This window comes from Marmota marmota, unplaced genomic scaffold (assembly GCF_001458135.2).
Source record: "Marmota marmota marmota unplaced genomic scaffold, marMar, whole genome shotgun sequence".
Lineage (NCBI taxonomy): Eukaryota > Metazoa > Chordata > Mammalia > Rodentia > Sciuridae > Marmota > Marmota marmota.
This window is the reverse complement of record NW_026000229.1, coordinates 26,860,917-26,880,829: the sequence shown is the minus strand read 5'-3', so window position 1 is coordinate 26,880,829 and position 19,913 is coordinate 26,860,917. Positions and strand designations below refer to the sequence as shown.

At 39.3% G+C, this 19,913-nt stretch overlaps 1 non-coding gene across 1 annotated transcript; it reads left to right on the top strand.

The window, feature by feature from the left end:
• The first annotated feature begins 19,444 nt into the window (after positions 1-19,444).
• LOC125613451 lies at positions 19,445-19,549 on the top strand. The gene has a single exon (XR_007344018.1). It is a non-coding gene; the product is annotated as a U6 spliceosomal RNA (small nuclear RNA).
• Positions 19,550-19,913: the final 364 nt, after the last annotated feature.

The following is a 19,913-nucleotide window of genomic DNA, read 5'->3' as shown; positions in this document are numbered from 1 at the left end:
TATGTTTTTGATGTGTTTCCTGCACACTTCTAACTGAACAGCCAATTAGTGAATACTGATGGAGATAGTCCCAAATTCATGCATGTATGTATCAGTACAAATTCATGACTTCTAATAGCTGTTGGGCCTTAAAATCCTCTAGGACTAAACTTTCTTTTCTGGTTAGTGCTTCCATTTCCCTAAACAGCTCTATCTGTTTTCCAGTGCAATGCCTGTCAGAATCCTCAGTAGAGGGACCATCTCATCTACCTACCTTAAATCATGTATGGAACATAATGATGTTTACATAAAAAGAAGAGCTTTGGCTTCTATTTATGAGTGGTTAGAGATGATTCATCAAGAACTCCTTAATTTCTGGGCTGGGATTTTGGCTCAGCGGTATAGCTCTTGCCTTGCATGTGTGAGGCACTGGGTTTACTCCTTAGCACCACATAAAAAAATAAATAAAATAAAGTTATTGTGTCCATCTACAACTAAAAATATTTTTGAGAAAAGAACTCCTTAATTTCTGATTTCCATTTTGATCTCATCTAAACCTGTACCATTCTCTAGACCCAAGGAAGTATCTTCCCTGACCTGTTCTTCCTCTCTCACCTGGAACCCTGCTGTATTAGTTATCTCCCTTTTCTACCATGTCTTGCTGGCTCTTCCTTCAGTCTGGCATATGATCAAGTTCTTCAATTCTAGCAAAAACAGAAAAATCTCTTCCCTTTATTTTATAATGCTTCTAAGCTTTTGGATAATCTCCCCCCACCACCACCACTTATAGCTCATTCTTTTCATGCTTCAACATCTTATTTACTAAACTCTTTTGCATCCCAGCCTTAATCACTGACAGTGTTCTAACTAAGATCACTGGGTGGAGTATTCTATCCTTGTTTCTTGTCACCCTCTTTTCAGATCTTGACACTGGGGCTCACAGTGATTTTTAAGTCTCCCTTATCTCCTTTTACATCACTTCAGTGATGTGATGAGATGACCCTAGTGACTTCAGTGATGGCACACATCTCTGCCTTGCACATGCCCTTCCCTGTCCTTGGAATGTCTTTCTCTCCATTCCCCTCCGCCTTCTCTGCTTGGAAATATTTATCTTTCAAATTCCAGCTTTGATGCCACTTTCTATATGCTGCCTCTACAGATTAATTTTTCAACCTGGCCCTCTTTTTATTAAGTAAACCTTAGATAAAGATCTTTTTCCCCTAGTTGGGCTTCCAAAAAAATCTTTCAGTCACAAAATCTCCTATTTAAAATCGGAAACAGGACAACAGAGGAAATCCCCTATCTTCTTCATTGCTCTAAAAAACTTCATTGCATGTATTATTCTATTTGCATATGATGGCAGGTTCAATAGTCTACTAGGTATCCCTCTCTCTACCTTCTGTCTTCTTTAACTTTTCCCTCCATTTTAATGCATTTTTAATTAGCATTGACCTTGGCTAATTAGCATTGATTTTTAGCATTGAAGCTGGTCTAGTATAGAGGTGTTCACAATGTTTGTTTAAAGACTCAAACTAAATTTTTAATTTTTTCGACTTGAGTTATAAGAAGATCACTGGTTCTTTCTTTAACAGATAGAATTATTTTTAAAAGATCTGCTTTTTCTTATAGCCTGGTATAGGATGTTTTGTAGAAGAAGTATAGGATATGGTTTTAAGTTCAAACATAAACATTAATTATATTGTTAGAAAATAAAAGGAAAACAACATTGTCATTTTCACGACCAATAATTAATTGTCAAATATTAATTACTGTTTGACCCTATTGAATGCCATTACATCAAGCATCATATGTTAAGTTTTAATTTATAATTTTCAGATAGAAGTATTAACTAAGAAAATGAACTATTTTGAAACTGAGTTCTGTCTTTAATAGGAAAGATCTCTCCAGCTGTGGCTCTGAACTGGACTGCATTTTTTTTCTGCTGCTTATGTGTTAATGGCACTGGTGTCACTGATACTTCTGTGCCCCATCACCATGCAGATTGATGGCAAAAACAGTTCTGGACAATATGGCTTTTAGATGTCGCCTGTCTAGACACCGTCGGGATTACTGGAAACCTGTCTCTTTTCTTTATTTCATGGATACGTTACCCTTTTGCACTTAAACCTCAGTCTCCAAGGGGACAGACATATCTTTTCAGCTTTGATATTTCACAGGGATGATAGGTTTTGTTTTATGTTTTTATGCTTAGCTACAACTGGCCCCTACTCTCTCTTTCCTATATGTGCTTTTGTTAGTGGAATATGTTTGTCCAAGTGACTGTGAAGGTTGCCCGGAGTATTTAACATATTATCTTGCATAACAGGTATAAGACTTTTGAAGCAGTATCTTTTATGCTCTTTTATCAGATTTCTACCTTCTTACACTCCTCAGCCACTCTGGTTAGGGCAGGAGTGTCTAGTGTGTACACTTACTGTGAAAGGAGGAGAGTGGGACACGGATGTTGATACCAACAGGGAGAGTGGGGAGAAAGTCCACTGCTCCTGGATCCAGAGAAATCTCAGGAGGTGTGGGAGTCTGAGGTAGAAGGGAGGAGTCAGCATGTTCTTGCCCTTCACAATGAGGAACACCCACAAGGGCTGTTGGGATAAAGCTGTGTGGATCTAAACTGCCTGTCTCCTCTCTGCAGTTAGCACTCCCTGTATACCTAAATGACATTTTGAGGAAGAGCAGGAAGCCAAATAAGATGACTAGTTACCTAAAGCAATGTTTAAATTATAATAATTCTCAAATTTCAGGAGATCGTACCAAATTTAACCATTCAGCTGCCCTAGATTCTGTAGGTTTGGGAAGAAGATTAGTTCAAATACAAAAGCAAAGAAATTACATTTTTCTTTGTACACATAAGTATATTTTTAGTACATATGGGATCCTGTTTATATATAGATAAGATGCTTTTATCTCCTAAGACCAACAGTTAATGACTCTGTAGTCAGTGGTCATGAAGGTAGGTTGGGACATGGAACAGGAATCTCATGCCCCAAGATGAAGTTGGTTAACACACTTTGAAAATGGAAAAAAAGGCCCTATGCACATTAAGGATGGGGGCAACATCTGATGGAAGCAAGGTCTCTGAGTGATTTTTCTTTGTGGAGCGACCCTGTCTAGGAAGGGTATGGAAGCTGCTCCAGCTGTTCTCCCTATTAGACTGGGTGGGCACTGGTTTCCCCCTCTACCTCCATTCCATACCCGCTGATTATGACAGCCAATTATGGTATTTCTGGTCTCATTTTCATTTATTGGTTGAGGAAAGAATAAGCTTCCACTTATTTGAGCCAGTGAAAGGCAAGAAAAATCTTTCTGGGCTCTTAAAAAGAATTTCTGCACTTGAATAGGGTTAACTTGATGATGTGGATGCCAAAGTGGGAAGATGATGAAATTGGTCTTAAATGGAAGGATGAACCCTTAGATCAACTGCACAAGAAACCTGCCTCACTTCAGGACTTTCTCTCAGATGTGCTAATGTAGTTACTTAAAATTTGAGTCATTTGGAGTTGAGATGCAGTTATTTTTGATGCTAAGCTTCTTCACCGACCCATAGACCATTGGTATTTTTCTCTATAGTGAATAGTGGAATGATTCAGAAAAACAGACTAGTTTCATCACTGCTTTGATGCCAAGGGTATGTTCCACAGGGCATTTTCTAACCACCTATTTACTATGCTTCCAAGTAAATTTATTAACATGGGAATTCTGGATATCTGACTCCCTGGTTCTTCTAGTAACTAGGTGGACAAATGTTGACTTCTTTAGCATTCAATTTTCTCAATTGTGAAAAGAGGTTGTTAGACATCAATCCCTTGGTCCTTAAAGATTAGTGCACATTTTTTTTTAAAGTGTGGAAAGAGTACTTAAAATGCAGATTTTTGCAACTCTCTTAAAGATGTTGATTAATTTTTAACAAGTACCATACCACAGATAATTCTAAGACAAATAGTTTAAAAACCACACTGAGCAAATTTTAACTGAAGACAGAGTAAGATCTTTTCAAATTAGTCTGGTGCCTGATTTGTCTTACCCATCAACTATTCTTACCTGTACTATTCCTGCTCTTTATTCTTCCCAGTTGCAAAGAGACCATAGGTTCTAACAATGAAGCTTTATTGGGATGGATGACTCAATGGAAGGGTTATAGAGTCATCCAGCAGGAAGGAACCACAAGAGGTCAATGCCATTCACCTCCTACCTTCTGGGCTAGACTTTATCAAAAGTGCCCAGACAAATTGTTTTCTACCTCTCTTCACAGAGATCTCGAGAAAGTGATGCTCCATTTACTCTGGGTTGTTGCATCACGGAAATGCTTCATGAGACGGGTCAGGGAATAAGATAGTCTGACTAATCATCTATGCTCATTAAACAATTATCATATTAGCCTGTTTTGAGTGTCTGTCAAAGAATCTGGAAGAAAAATACAACATTTGAAACTAATACTATCCTGGATACCATTTAATCACTGGTGGTTCAAAAAGGGAATTCTTGAGCTAATTAGGAATAATGTTTGAACTGGCAAAATAAAGGGGCCAGAATAAAATTCATAATTGATAGAATGCTTATTAATGGACGCTCTTCCTGAAAGTTGGTTTAATTTCCCCCTGCTGCAATTTAAGCTGGTTTTATTTAGCATTTTTCTCCGTGGAGTGGGAATAAACTCTGATTACCATTGTCTCCATCATAATCCTTCATTCTTTACATGAATTGTTAAATTCCCCTTCAGACTTCTCTATTTAAGTCTAAAAAATTCTACTTGTTTTAACCTTTCCTCATATGTTCCATTTTCTAAACATTAATAATTTTTATTATGTATCTCTGGAACTGCTCCAAATTTCCCAAGTCTTTAAGTGGTAGTGTTGTAAATAGTATGAAAATAATCACTCTGGCCATGACACTCTGGTGCTGTTTCATGACACTTGTTTTGTTTAGAGAATTGGTGCAGTGCTGTGGGACAGAGCCTGATCTCTGGTGTCAGTCTACCTGGGTTCAAACCCCATCTCTCTGTCCCATTGGGAGGTTATTTAATCCACAGGCCTCAATTGTCTTGGCTGTGAAATGGGTATAGTAACAGTATCTTGCCTGGTAGAGTCTTTTTAGGAGAATTACACGAGTCAATAAACATAAAGAACTCACAAAAGCACTTGGTATAGAGCTATTATCATGGAGGGGTAACTCATGCAAAGAGGAATTGCAGAAAGAGTATCAGCTTTCTAACAAACCTCATTTTATTTATACAGAGGTCAAGTTATCTGAAAATGGTTTAAGGATCACCAGCTATGGAAAAAGAACTTTTTTTTTTTTCAGTGAAAACCTTTAATGGTGCATATGCTGCTAGCTTCCAGGAACAAAGAACAGAACACCAGGTGTCAGTCCCTTCTCTGTGACTCATTAGGGATGTGACTTAGGAGGTTCCCTTAAGTGTCTGGGGACTCAGTAATACATCCACAAAACAAGAATAACAACAACTCATCCGCCAGAACTATGTGATGCTTCCAGTCTCTTGAGTTCATAGCATGTCGGTTTCTAATGCTGAGGATTAGTTAACAGGGGGTGGGAAAGCAAAGACATAAGTGATAACAAGTAACAATCTGCAGAAAAAGTGGGAGAAGGTTGAAAATCAATGAGCCTCCTTTCTAAATACCAAATCCAATGATAGGCTTTGAAGTTAGATTACCTTTAAAAGCATGATTTCTTGTATCACTTTTTTGGGGGAGATACCAATGGTTACACTTAAGGGCACACGGAGCCGCATCCCCAGCCCTATTTTGTATTTTATTTAGAGACAGGGTCTCAATAATTTACTTTGAACCTAACTCTTGCTGAGATTGGCTTTGAACTCGTGATCCTCCTGCCTCAGCCTCACGAGATGCTGAGATTACAGGTGTGCGCCACCACACCTAGCTCATTTGAAGATAATAAAGTGCAGTAGTTTAGAGTGTAGGTACTGGCATTGACTAAAATTTAGATTTCAACTATGGAATTCTAGTCAGATTTGGCCTCAAATAGTTTGTCTGTAAAATGGGGCTGTTTATGCCTACCTTGCAGGATTGTTTTAAGAATTGAAAACAAGGTAAAATATATGAAACACTTAGCAGAACTGTAGACCATCAGGACTGCTCAATATATTGTACGTGGTAGAACAATTCTCTCTTTGGAGGATGCGCCAAGAAAAACTCACAAAACTGTCTAAATATTGTGCCTGGAGTACATCCGTTGTACCTCAGGTTTGAAGAAACGTGGGTTCAAATGATTAAGGGTGAACAGATAGCAGGAGGGCAACGGCTCCTTTCCAAATTTGAATGGATTTATTTAGACGAGAAGTTGGTGGGGGATGGAGAGCAGTCCTAGAGAACTGGGTGGTGGGCTGGGAGGCAAAATGTGAAGCCACATATGATAATGCAAACCACATTTCCTGGCTTGACCACTTAGTTCTTTCCCTTGGGAAATTTTTACTGGTATTTTGCCTTACTGTGAGTCTTTGCACTTCCTGTTATGAACTGGTTAAGAAGATAATTATAACATGGTTATGGGAAATGGTAATGAAATATACCTCACTATACAGCAAGAAGAGAATGAGACCCTACCATTTAGGAGATACGGTAAAAGCACATTATTATTATTGTTATTTAGTAATAGTAGTTGTCGTGACACGTATTATTTTTTAAATGATAAATTAAACTCATACTTTTTTTGAAAACACAGAAATGTAAGAACTATAGAAATGGCAAATGTTTCCACTTTAATTATTATTCATATTTTGTCAATTTTTTCTTTTTCTCAATCTCTTTGTGATTTTATATGTACTTATGCATGTATTGTATATGCAACATATGATATTGAAACATTTTATGTAATATTAAGAGAAATATGCATGAAAACAGTGTATATCTATATATCTATGTATATGTATATATACACACACATTCACATATAAAAATTTTCACACTAATTTTAGAAATATTGAATGGTAAACATTTCTTCCCTTATTTATATATTCTTTTTTTTTTTTAAATTTTAATGTTTTATTTTTTAGTTTTTGGCGGACACACATCTTTGTTTGTATGTGGTGCTGAGGATATATTCTTAAAAAGCACATAACATTGCATTTTGTATTTAATGTAACTTATGTAGTCAGACTGATATTTATATTATTTCCAATTTTTTGATGTAATAAAGGAAGCTGCAGAAAATGGTCTTTTACACAATTTCCTGTGCATATTTGTGGTTATTTCTTAAAGTTAAATTTCTTTCCAAGTATGTTAAGATTTCATGTACATTGCCAAGTTAGGATCTAGGAAGATGGTAGCATGTTAAGGCATGAAATTTCTTATTTTAACATATGCAATGTGTGAGAATTCTTATTTTAATTCATTGTCACCAAATTAATAATAAACTGTTGAATCTTGGTTAGTTTCCACATAGTTTTTTTTTTTTTTTACTGTTTTTTGATGTGTACATCTGTGAATGTGTGTACTTTTGAATAAAATAGGGGACTTTGAAAAGATATTGGCCATTTGTATTTATTTAATTTGCTAATTACTATTAATGTCTTTTGACTAAAAATGGGATTTTTTTTACTGATTTTGTTATAAGAATCTCTCTATATACTCATGTACACATGTTTGTGTTTAAATGTGTATTAAGTTATGTTCCTTGTCATGTTACAAGCATTTCCTGCTAATTTGTCATTTAAATTTGCATTTGTGTAAGTATTATTTGATAGAGCTTTTTCAAATTTAGTATGTTCTACTCTATCAATTCTTTTATTGGAACTTTTAATGTTCACAAATTCCTGAGGTCAATGTTTAATTTTTTTAAAAAAATGCCCTTGTTAAATGGTTTCTAATGTCATATATAACTAAAAGGAACAAATAATAATAATAATAATGTAACCGAAAAATTTATGAACCCATTAAACATCAAAGCAAAAAAACAAACAAAACTGCATTTGTATGGTTTAGTTTTTATTTGTAAAATAAAACCCTTTAATCCTTCCAGAATTTATTTTGATATGGTGTATAAGATATTGTGCAAATTCCTAATCCTCTTCTGCATAAATCTAAAGTTTTTCTTTTGGGTAAGAAACAAAGATTGCCCTAAGCCAAGCTCAGACTGTAGAGGCAAAACCATCTGTCTCCTAGTTGCTGCTGCAGGCCATATGAGATGGAACCGAAAGGGTGGGTCCCTGGCTCCTGACTCTGGGGGAGTCCTAACCATGGGCCAGTGTTGCTGGGCAGAGCTGGCCTGTTTCTGTCTTGAGAAGCATTTAGACGCTTATGCTCTCAAGGTTCCAAGTAAAGTCATAGAGGCAACAATCTTCTGTTGATTGAATTTTAACTTAATTTAATTTAATTTCCTTGGCAATCACAGATGGTGTCATCCAGCAGCTAGAGGCTAAAAAGGGGCACTCTACAACCTGAATGAAAACATATTGAGTTATAATCAGAAGCACAAGCAAATGGAAGCAAAAGTGTGACTGTCAACACTGAGGTTCTCCGGAAAGGCCTGGCCTGGTTTCCAAATGCTTTGTGCAAGTTGAAGCAGGAACAGTAATGTCATGCAGGGAGACCATTCTCAGGGTTAGAATCTAGTAGAGAGGGTTCAAAAACATGAAACAAAATGTTGCAGGAAAAATATCAAAATGTTCTTAAATGGGTACAACCAATACCATTTAAATTACATTTTGTTAGAATCACCAGAAACATTTTTAGCTAAGACTAGAGTTATATCTCTGTGCAAAGCAGGGTGAGACAAATACTTTGGCTTTGTTGTTTGTTCTTTGGTTTAAACATAGTAAAATATTTATTACAAAAAAATGGTGGGTTGGATGTTTGATGTTTCTTATTGCCCGAAGTTACAGGGCTCTCTGATGAAAAGATGAGGGTTGTGATGAGCTGTCTTGCAAGGGGGAGAAGGCCCTCATGCCACCAAGTTGTGTGAGAAAACCCAAGGGGAGGCAGCTCTGAGTCATCGTGGGATCTCTGCCTCCAGATGTGATATTTATTCATCCAGTTAACAGTGGTTTCCTGTAATCGGTGAAAGCTCCCGGTGAAGGTGGAGCCAAGAGGTGTCTGGCCAGGGCTACTTCTGTGTCACTTCTGATCTATACACCCAAGGGATGGGTGGGGGAAACGGCTCCTTTCGCTCAGCTGGAGACAACCAACCCCTAGCTCTCACCCGAGCTGCTGCGGTCATCTTTATTGTGGGCTGTAGAGGCTCAAGCCCTGTGCCATTTTCTGATGCAACACTGATATGATGCTTCTCTCTTTCTGTCAGTCTGTGCTGTAGATTTCGATGTTCTCAGCCATATTCAATGGGATACGAATGCACCATTGTTCATTTTTTTTCCAATTTTGGCAAATAAATGGAATACTTTCACGAAAAATTTGTTAAAACGCAACCCCGATAAGCAAGTGGATCTAAAGGTGGCTGTCAAATATCCCTTTTTTAAAAATAGAAAACCATCACTTTGAAATGCTCAAATTGTACTATTTTCTATACCCTTGTAACAGGTCAGGTGCCAAAGCTTGATGAACGAGATAGAGTCGCACAATGGGATCAAAGGGACAGCCAGCCCAGTCTATTTCCAGAGGAAAAGCTTACCAGGACACAAAGGAGAAAAAAGAACTCGGCTTGAAACCAATTCTTTGCTGAAGTACAAATGTAACAGGGGCAGTGACGTCTTTTTGGCTGAGGCAGACCTGGAAGCCCGGCTGGCAGAAGCGAATTATTCCGTAAAATATAAACAGATAATTTGGATTAAAAGGAAGTCCTCACCCAAAATATTTCTTTAAAATTATCTGGATAATTCAGGTGAAAAGCAGCCTTCTTTCTCTGCTGAATTATTTAAGTAATTGATTATGTCCATCTGCTCCTCCTCAGAGAACCCAAGGACCAAATGCTTTTTCAGGGCTTCCTTTTCTGTCTTTCCCTTTCATGTGACTTACTCCAGTCTGAATCGGGAGTTTCTGTGAATAATCACCCTGCAAGTGTCTCCAGTTCTCTTGTCCCCTGTTCTGTCTGTATCCGAGTCATCCCAACCTGCTGGGATAAGATTCCTCAACTGGCTGAGAGTGCATAAGGAGTCCTTCACCTCAGAGATTATCCTGTCATTGGCCACTTTAAAATCTGTGATTGGTCTGCCTTTGGGGTAGGTGAAATCTAATTGGAGGTACAATTAGAATTTTATTCATCGGAGAGAGCTTGTTACAGGGCCGGTTGTCCTGACACGTGGAAAGTTAGGAATCTTTTTGGAGTCTCCTCCCTGTGTGGTGATTATGACCTGCACCATCATTTGTTTTCAAGTGGTTTGCTCGATTTTCTTTGTGGCTATTTTTTGCCTGCTGGCTTTAGTCCTGTCCCTTGTGACGATGGAGCACCTCAAACTCCACAGATCAAATGAAAAAGGTGTAAGCTCTGGTTCTTGGGAAGGCTGCTCCCAGCAGCTGAAGGCAAACCTGTGAACCTGCATGTTGCATGAAGGTTCCTCAGCTGGGTACAGAAGGAGACGCAGGGAGAGCATGAAAGTATTCATTTTAATTAAATCAAATATTTCAACCGAAATTCTAAGTTGTGTTATATGTAAACAGGAGATCTCTAAACCTGAGATCTAAACCTTGGCTTCAGGTTCCCCTTGATATTCACTGGGCTCGTGGCCTTGGAAAAAACCTTAAGCTCTCCAAGTCACAGAGCTCCATCTGTAAAATGGGAATAAATGGCACCTTCCAGACATCCCTGGGTTGTCCTGAGATTTGAATGAGAACCTGAAAGCACATAGTGAATTTTAAACAAGCTAGGGAACTCCATGACAAACAAGTGCATTGTTTAGAATAATAATGATGTGCTCTGAGCACCTGTCAAGTGTATCGCATCTTCTAACTGTTCTACATCAGTCACTTGGTCGTCACAACCTCAAGAGATGGGGACCATTATTGTTCATTCCACTTTTCAGATGGAGAAACAAAATGATGAGTTTCTAAGAGAAGTTAAGTAACATATCTAAGTTGACCCAGCAAAGAACCAGCCTGACTCTGGAGTTGGAGCTCTTAACTTCTATATATACAGTGCCTTCCTGGGAGCAGCGTGTATTGCTTGATGGATGTGGATCTTTGAGAAGTGTCAGTTTAGTCCTTGTTTTGGCTAAATTGGCTAACAGAGAACTTCTCCTTCAGGGGATACCCAAGGCTTCAAACAGGTGGACCCATAGGGCATGGGAGCTGCTGCCAAGGTTAGTGTAGTCACTGGGTACCCCCTCAGCTTCTTATTCGATTTTTTGGTTCTTCCCTGGAATCGTGGTGCAAAAATAGAAGGCTGGGGGGGGGTGGATGTGGAGAGCACAGACAAGGAATTCTAGGGGTCTTTTTAAAATTAGTCCTTCTTTCTGGTTTTCAGCACCCTCAGGGGGAACAGGATTGAATATATTTTGCTGAATTCCACTTGTGTTCCTACCACCCTCCTGTATCTTCATGAGTTCCAAGGCATTCTCCTGGTCAAATGCATGCCTTCCTATTAGGAATTTTCAGCTCCAATCCATGAGTTGCATGATTGACTCTCTTTGGTCCACCTTTCTCAGCAGGAACAGACAAATCATCTAGAATTTCAAGCACATGTCTCTAAAACCTATGTTCATTTGCTGCTTGCTGTACATGGTGAAATTTCACGTAATAAATCATGAGATCCTGGCAGGACTTTGCTCATTTGCCAATGAATTTTGATTTGGCTTTAGAGCAGTGGGAAGTGCAAATACAATTAGATTTGAAAATTATTCAAGAATCATTTTAATGCTCCCCAGAGATTTCTCTGTTAACCCACATGGATTTCTTCTCCCTATCTGAATTCAACCACTTCAGGACAGCTTTTGATTAGAAAGAAGATGTAAAATCTTTTAGATGGATATAATTTGTGAACTGACATAAATTATTGGACAGTTGCACATATCTGCTTAATGTTTGGAGAGCTATACAAGGATAGATCAGATTTAACATTTCATGTAATGTGACATCAGACAGTTGTTTTGTATGGAAGATTTTTACCTCATTATAAAAATAATAGTGAATAATAATGGCCATAACTGTTAACTACCTTTTACGTACTAGTCGCTTTATACAACCTTTGCTATTTTCCCTAGAAATCTTTGCAAAGTACAGATTATAGTTCTATTTATTTATTTTAAAAAAAACCCCAAACTTTGTTTTTATTTATTTATTTTTATGTGGTGCTGAGGATCGAACCCCGTGCCTAATATGTGCTAGGCAAGTGCTCTACCCTGAGCCACAGCCCCAAGCCTGAGATTGTAGTTTTAATTGTTTTTCTGATATATATATATATAATCTTCTCAGAGACATAAGTAGTTTGCACAGTACCACGGAGTTGGTTTTCAAACTGGAATTTAAGCCTCATCATTGTGACTCCAGCCCCACAGCATCTTAGACCTACTGGCTCCTCAGAAGGAAGGGAAAGGCCAGGGACTTCAGGCTCACGCCTTCTCTGGCATCACTAGTTACTGACTCTGAAACTACACCATCAGCCTGTACTTGGCCAAGGGTAGTCAGGAACAGTCAGAAATCTTAAATACCCTCAGGAGAGAAATTCTAAATAGGCTTCTTTCATTCTAGGTTACTAAAAAATCAGATCATTGGCTCATTTGAAGGTGGGATAATAGAGCTTTTTCAGGTGTTTGGAGTTATCCAGACTTGATTCAATTTCCAGCTTTACAAATCTGGATGAATTTCTTATGTCTCTGAATTTAAGTTTTGGTTATAAACTGAGTGTAACCATGGCATAGAGCTTGCAAAAATTAGACAAAGATTGTAGGTAAAGAATTGAACTAATGTCTGGCATGGTGAACTGAATATGGTGTTCTGTTATTTGTTATTATTGGTATTTGTTCTGTAGAGGAGTTGGCAGAGGTCATCTCCTTTATTCAGATTAGAGCCTTCTCACATCTTTTCCTTGTTTATCCTAGGAGTAAAAGACCCTTAAAAAGTAAATCTGGAAAACTTGAAGAAGAGGAAAGTGGATTTCATCTTATATATGTGCAGTTTTTACAAAATACTCTCAAATATCAATGACATTAGGATATCTAAAGCAGGTATCGTGTTCCCAATTTCACAGATAAGGATGCCAGGGGATTCCTTAAAATAATCCATTTGAGACCTCTCCCTAACTAATAGCAGAATCAAAAACGAAGACACAGGTCTCTATTTATTTATTTTGGTAATAGGGATTGAACCTAGGGGCGCTTAACTACTGAGCCATACATCAAATTCTTTTTTATGTTTTATTTAGAGATAGGATCTTGCTGAATTGCTTAGGGCCTCCTAAGTTGCTGAGATTGGCTTTGAACTCATGATCCTCCTGCTTCAGCCTCCTGAACCACTGGGATTATAGGCGCGCACCACCATGCCTAGCTAAGACAAAGGTCTTTAGACTCCACTCTCAAGGTTCTGTTTAGCTCACAAGGGCAGGGTTTTGGGGAACCCTCTGAATGTCTAGGATCACCCCCAGTGTCATGACAACAAACATTTACAATGTATTTGTTGAACTGAACACTTTACACACAGCATCTGACTTAGTCCTTAACACAATCTACGAATTAGATACCTCTGGACAGATGAGGAAATTGATGCTTGGAGAGGTTAAGCAGCCTCAGGTCAGGAATTCCATGAATACAATGCCAAGATCCAAACTGCTTGTCTGTTTTTGTACTGAGATCTCAAAGTGCTGTACCCTTTCTGGTATAATTTTTTTCTGGAATCAATAAACCCATAAATCAGAGGAACATCCACTGAAGTAATCACTGAGACCTTCAAGATGGTCTCACTGAGGCTGCTAGGGCCATGACTTCTCCAACTAAGGACATGAAGCTCTGGAGGGGCATAGTTGGTGAATTATAGGAATTACATGAGAAGAGAAACCTGTTCCTTTCATTCTTTTATATGAAAGCATAAGTGGTAATACTGTGGAATAAGATGCTAAAGTTACATAAATACTAAAGAATGAATGGAAGGCTTCAACTACATCTTGATTCCATTTTGAAATCCCGAGAGAACTCAAGCTTACTGGCTACTGTTGTCAGGGACACTAAGTGATAAAGTTTTAGAAATCCTGGCTCAACCAGTGCATAAAGTCCACTTCCTGCTCTGGAGAATGATCACTGAGCTCCTATTGCTTTTTGCAACTCGTGGCAGCAAGAAGCTGTGGGCCATTGATTAGCAATGGGCACATTTTTCACCAAAGGCTTTGCCCTCCCCTTGCTCTGCTAATCCTGTTTGCAAGCATTTCCCCACAGAGATTGCTACTTCCTAATAATGAATAAGCTTGCACTTGTGAGTTCAAACTGGCAAATTGCCACCAGACATTTATTAGCTCTGGATTAATGGATCAAGACTCAAACTTTCTAGTTAAAAGAACAAGACAAGCCCTCAGGATTCAAGACTCTTAAAAAAAAAAATCCCCATTCACTTGGCATTACCATTTCTTGCAATCCTAGGAGTTTTTTTCCTTTCGTTCCCCCTCCCTTACAGAGTTCGATTTGTAAGTAAAACAATAAGGAAGACTTACTTTTAAGCCATTTTGGAGCAGGAAAAATTGTCGATTCCAGACTATGTTCATGCTGTCGTCCCGGGAATTTTGAACAGGACTGGTATTCTGGAAGATGTTACTGGTTATTGCACAGGGCACTGGAATATTTAGGTGGAAGGAGACTAACATGGCCACTATATTATGGGCTCAAAGTGCAAGTGGAGTCAAGGTGTGTGTGTGAGGCGGGGAGTTGGGCTGGAGATGAAAAGACTTGAGGGGCTCTGTGAATTGTCTGAGGATTGCTGGCAGACTGATCTGGAGGAAAAAAAGATTACTGTTATTCTTACTGCCCCAGAGAAACTGTTCTGGGGCCATGGGAACCCTGAGAAATAAATTTTCATTCAGAAAAAAATGGGGTTTCTAGAATAGTTGAAGATCCTCAAAGTTAGAATGACTACTTTGGGAAGCATTAGCTCCTCATTATTGGAGAGAAAGGGAGAGAGAGAGGGAGAAACTTGCTTTAGTGAGTACATGCCGCAGTCTGGCTGGGCACAAAATCACGAGCCTTGTAGATTCAAACAGCAAGTCTTTATTCCCGACCTCTCACCGGCGCTCTACACGCACATTCTGGGGAAAAATCCTTTACCTCCACCGGGCTCTGCATCCCAAATACTCTCTGAATCCTGCGAGAACTCAAGGAGCGGGGCGGGCGCCTGAGGCAGCAGGATACTCCCTATTCCCAGCAGGATACACCCTAAACCTGGACCCACCCTAATCCAGCAGGATCCTCCCTAAACCCGGATCCACCCTGGTCCTTGAGCAGGGTCACCTTTCTCAAACATTCATGCAATGTCACTGCAAATGACCTGGGTCCAAGGCAAGCCCATTTCCACAATGGAGAGTCCTCCCTCTAAGCAACATTGGGTAGGCTGACAAAGAAATTGCCATGAGTCATTCCTACTTGGCAATGGCTCTCAGCAAGTACATGCTATGAGCTGGGCGTTTGCTTTCCTTTATCTCTTTTCATCTTCTCCCTGACACGGCAAACTCTGTGCCACTATTCTTATCACACACAGAAAGGAAAGACTCCCCAAGTGCCGCAATGAGGGTGGAGGCTTGATCTACTTGACTGAGAAGAGAGAAGCAGATTCATGGCTTGACAGGGAGATGGCTGGATGTGAGAAGAGGACATATGGCATTCCAGATTTTCAAAAGGGACAGGTTAAGTTAATAGGGCTAAGTGAGGATTTCTAGACTTGCTCATTGGCAGCTTCAGTGACATAAACTTGGAGACTGTTTAAGGCTGGAGTAACCAAATAGCTGTGAGCCAGAGCCATCTGTGTGGATGCCATCAAGAAAGGTTCAGAGAATTATGAGATCAGAGCTAGAACCATAAAGGACAAGGTTCTATCCTGAAAGCTTCAAGGCCTGAAGGAGAGAAGTGGATAGTGCTGGCTTCATAAGAAGAGATTTTACTGATATTTGGTAGAGAAACAATGACCTGGAAACCTTAAATGTTTAATAATAAGCTGTCTTCCACGTACTGACATCCTAAGCATTAATTGGCACAGTGTGCAGAATTATCATGTTTAAAGTCAATGCAGGATAAAAAAAGGGGCAGGCTATAACTTCTGTTCTTAAGGGTTTTGCGTTCTGCTTGGGTAGATAAGACACATACAAAGCAAAGGACAATCATGGGGGCTCTTAGGTTTAGAACAGCTTTTTGTGCTTTTGAGTTTGGGTTTTGAAAGAATAGCCAAGGATTCACCTTGAAGGCAATGGCTTGAGTGATGCTCCGAGGGAGTGATCAGCAAGACATGCACAGAGGATGCTTCAGTGGGCTTCACTGGAGCAGAAGGAAACTAGTTGGTGAGTAATGTGGTCTCAAGGGAGGGACTTGAGCCCTCCTCAAATGAAGCCAAGAGCTTGAATTGAATCCTGGTTCTGCAGTAACTGTTCCAAGTGACGGGGAGAAAAAATGACAAGATCTTAATCAAAGGATAATTGTTCATCCGGATGCAATTTAAAGGAAAATTCATCTTCTCTCAGTGTTCAGCTTCTACTTTATGGTAGGTAATTTTCAAATGTGTATTGTTAATGCCCACATTTCCCTCCTAGCCTATCCCAGCTGTTTCAAAGACACCACCTAGCCAAGACAAATACCAAAAGTCTTACAACCCTTCCCCATAACCACTTCTTCTACGGTCTTATTGTCAGTGGCATTGCTGCGCCCAAATACTCTTTAATCACCAGAGGTGATCCCCAATCTCCCTTCCTTCCTGCTATTGATATTTAGTGGTTGATCATTTTGTGTCAGGCACTATGTCAGGGGAACAAAGTGGAATTAGTCTTGATACATATCCTAGAGGAGCTCATGGGAGAGACAGAAGCAATGTGAGATGTGTACATGGTTACATGATACAAGACCACTAGGTGGTCCCTGGCAGCCTGGGCTGAGGAAGGCAGGAAAGGCCACCTGAAGGTAGTATCCAGAGCCTGATAAGATCTATCTACTTCCCATATGTTGTCTTGCCAAAGCTGAATTATCTTATGATTGAAGTATCCCAGAAACACACTTTTAAACAATGCTTTGGCTCATTTTAATCTTTAGTTCTTAAGACATCAAATAATGTTACTGAAGAGTCCCAAATCTATTTTGAACTATATATAACTTCACATTATTGCTCAAGACTCTTTGCAGAGATTGCCTCCTGCCCCCTACTCTGTGCCTTATTTAGCTATGAGTCTGATTCTGTAAGGGTCCGGCGAACGTCGGAGGAAGAGACCACCAAGAGACCGACTCATGCAACCGCAAAAGGGGATTTATTGAGGATCCAATCCAGCGCTCTGGGGCTCCGTGCTCACTCAACAAGGGAGAGCGGCCCAGAGCCCCAAGCAGAGGTTAAGCAGTGCTTAAGTACACTTTTTGGGGAGGGCGGGGGCTTTGCATACATCAGAACAAATCATCATGAGGCGCGGGAAAATCGAACAACAACTCTCAAACTTGATTAGCACATTCATTGGCGGGAACAGGTCGGGCGGGGGTGATAGGTCAGTTCTAAAGCGGGGTACACATTCAAACTGATTGGTTTAGGCCCTGAGATGCCTACGTGCCAAGCTGCACAGGGTCCTAGGTTATTAAACAACTAGATGGTCAGGGGGAATATTTACTGGGCAATCCCGGGAATTGTCCTAACAGCTACAGGAATTTCAGGTTTTGGGGGTGTAGCATAGGAACTTAACAATACCTGGTCCTTTACATTTTAACTCAGGCTTTGCAGCTTAGAAACTTTATGATACCCGGTCTTTTACATTTAAACTTCAATTTCTTTTACTCTTACAATTCCAGCTTGGGGAGGACCGCGGTGAGACTCTCTCTTGTCCCTGACACTATACCTGCAGCATCCACATCTAGGCTCTCATGCAGGACCTTGGTGGTCCCTTCTTTCTGGCACTTTCCAACCTCAGGGGAGTCTCCCTTCTTTTACTCACTGCTTCTGCCTAGAATGGGTTCCTGCTCTGCGATTTTTCTTCACTGAAAATGAATTTAAAATATCTGAAGAAATAATTTTTCTTTTTTTACACTGTAGAAGAAAATATCCATATTACTTAATGTTGCTCATGTAATATTCACATAGAAAAGTCCTTTGGGAAATGTTTGTTGGGAAATTGTCTTTCTTAATTATGTGATATGCTTCTTTTTTAAAAAAAATCAGATAATGAGATAGTTTGTCTTTTATCTTTCAGTTTCTTTCCTGGAAGCTCAGACTTAAGTTTAATGTTTAACTGTAGTAACCATATTAGCCAAAGTTTACTTGTGAGCAGAGAGAGAGAGAGTGTTCCCTGCTCATTAAATAAAAGCATTCAGTTAGCTCCTGCTCAGGGCATGCAGTGAGGGGCCTGGGCAACAGGGGTACAATGCCTGGGACATACTAATATGCGTGTTTCTTCTGAATCCCACAGCCTTTGTGAGGCAAGGAGGGCATAACAATTATTATACTCAAAGCTGGCAATTGGGAATAGAAGTTAAAAAATAAGTTGTTTGGGACTTATGTGGAAATGTTTATACTCCCTAATGTTGAAAAGGTCAGTTTTAAATCAATGCTAGACTGTAACAGAAAGCTAGATTTTTTAGCTCAGTATTGTTATAAAGAACTTTCTAAAACATGATGCTCTTCAACAAAGGAGCAGACTACCCAAATAATGAGCTTCCTGTCATCAGAACTTGCAAACTGGGCTGGAGGACCGTATGTCAGAAGGTTTTTCTACTGTGCTTTATACTTGAATGTCTTCAACAGGAGCTACCAAGAGGTGGAGTTACTGCTAAAGTGGTAAGCAATGGAGTTGAGATTCCAACTCATGCAACATGGCCCTTTCACTCTGTCTCTTTAACTTCTAGGGCATCTTCCTGTCCCAGGTGATCAATGAGAAGGATCTGAAAGTTTTAATGAGATGAAATAAAAACCACCCAAAGCAATTCAGTATGTGGATGTGTAATTGAGTAAAAGTTTTTTAAAAATATAGTCATCTCCTCATTTAATGATAGAGGTATTAAGTGGGAATTGTGTTGTCAAGTGTTTTTGTTGTGTGAACATCATAGTGCATGCCCACACAAACTAAGATGGCTATGATGTCACTAGGTGATATAACGTCACCATCAAATGTGCGGTCTCATTGACCAAATTGTTGTTAAGTGGTGCATGACTATACTATGATTTCCACTTCCTGTCTGTATACCTGATATGGTTAATCAAGCACTGATTTATACGATGATCCCTAATGATATATTTAGAGTTTCTGTATCATAAATGAAATGCCTGCTTTTGCAGTCTATCATAGTTACAGGTTTCATTTTATAAGTCAAATCATGAAAATGCATTTCCCACATTAATCCATTCAATTTGTTTGGCAGACATGAAGAACTTTCTAAGTTCACTTTGGCAGCACATATACTGAAATTGGAATGATGCAGAGAAGATTAGCACGGCCCCTGTGCAAGGATGACACCCAAATTCAGGAAATGTTCCATATTTTTCTAGAAAAGCTATGGGAAATGAGACAGGTGCTAAAGGTTCAAGAATCTGTTTAAAATTCAGATTTTTAGTAGTGACCAATAAAAAGCCCTATTAGTGGGGGGAAAAACATGAAAAACTTTCTATATGCCAGAAACTGTTCTAACATCAAGAATGCAGCAGTGACCCAAATCAACCCATATGTGTGCCTGTATGGAGTTTAGATTGCAAAGAGATGGGCCATAAATATTACACATGACAAAATATAAATGATAGCTGACATGAATACTGAGTTGGTAGGATAGGCCTTATTGAGAAGGTGACTGTTCAGTAAAGACTCGAGGAAACTGAAGGAGTACATTAGCTATGTGGATACATGGATAAGGT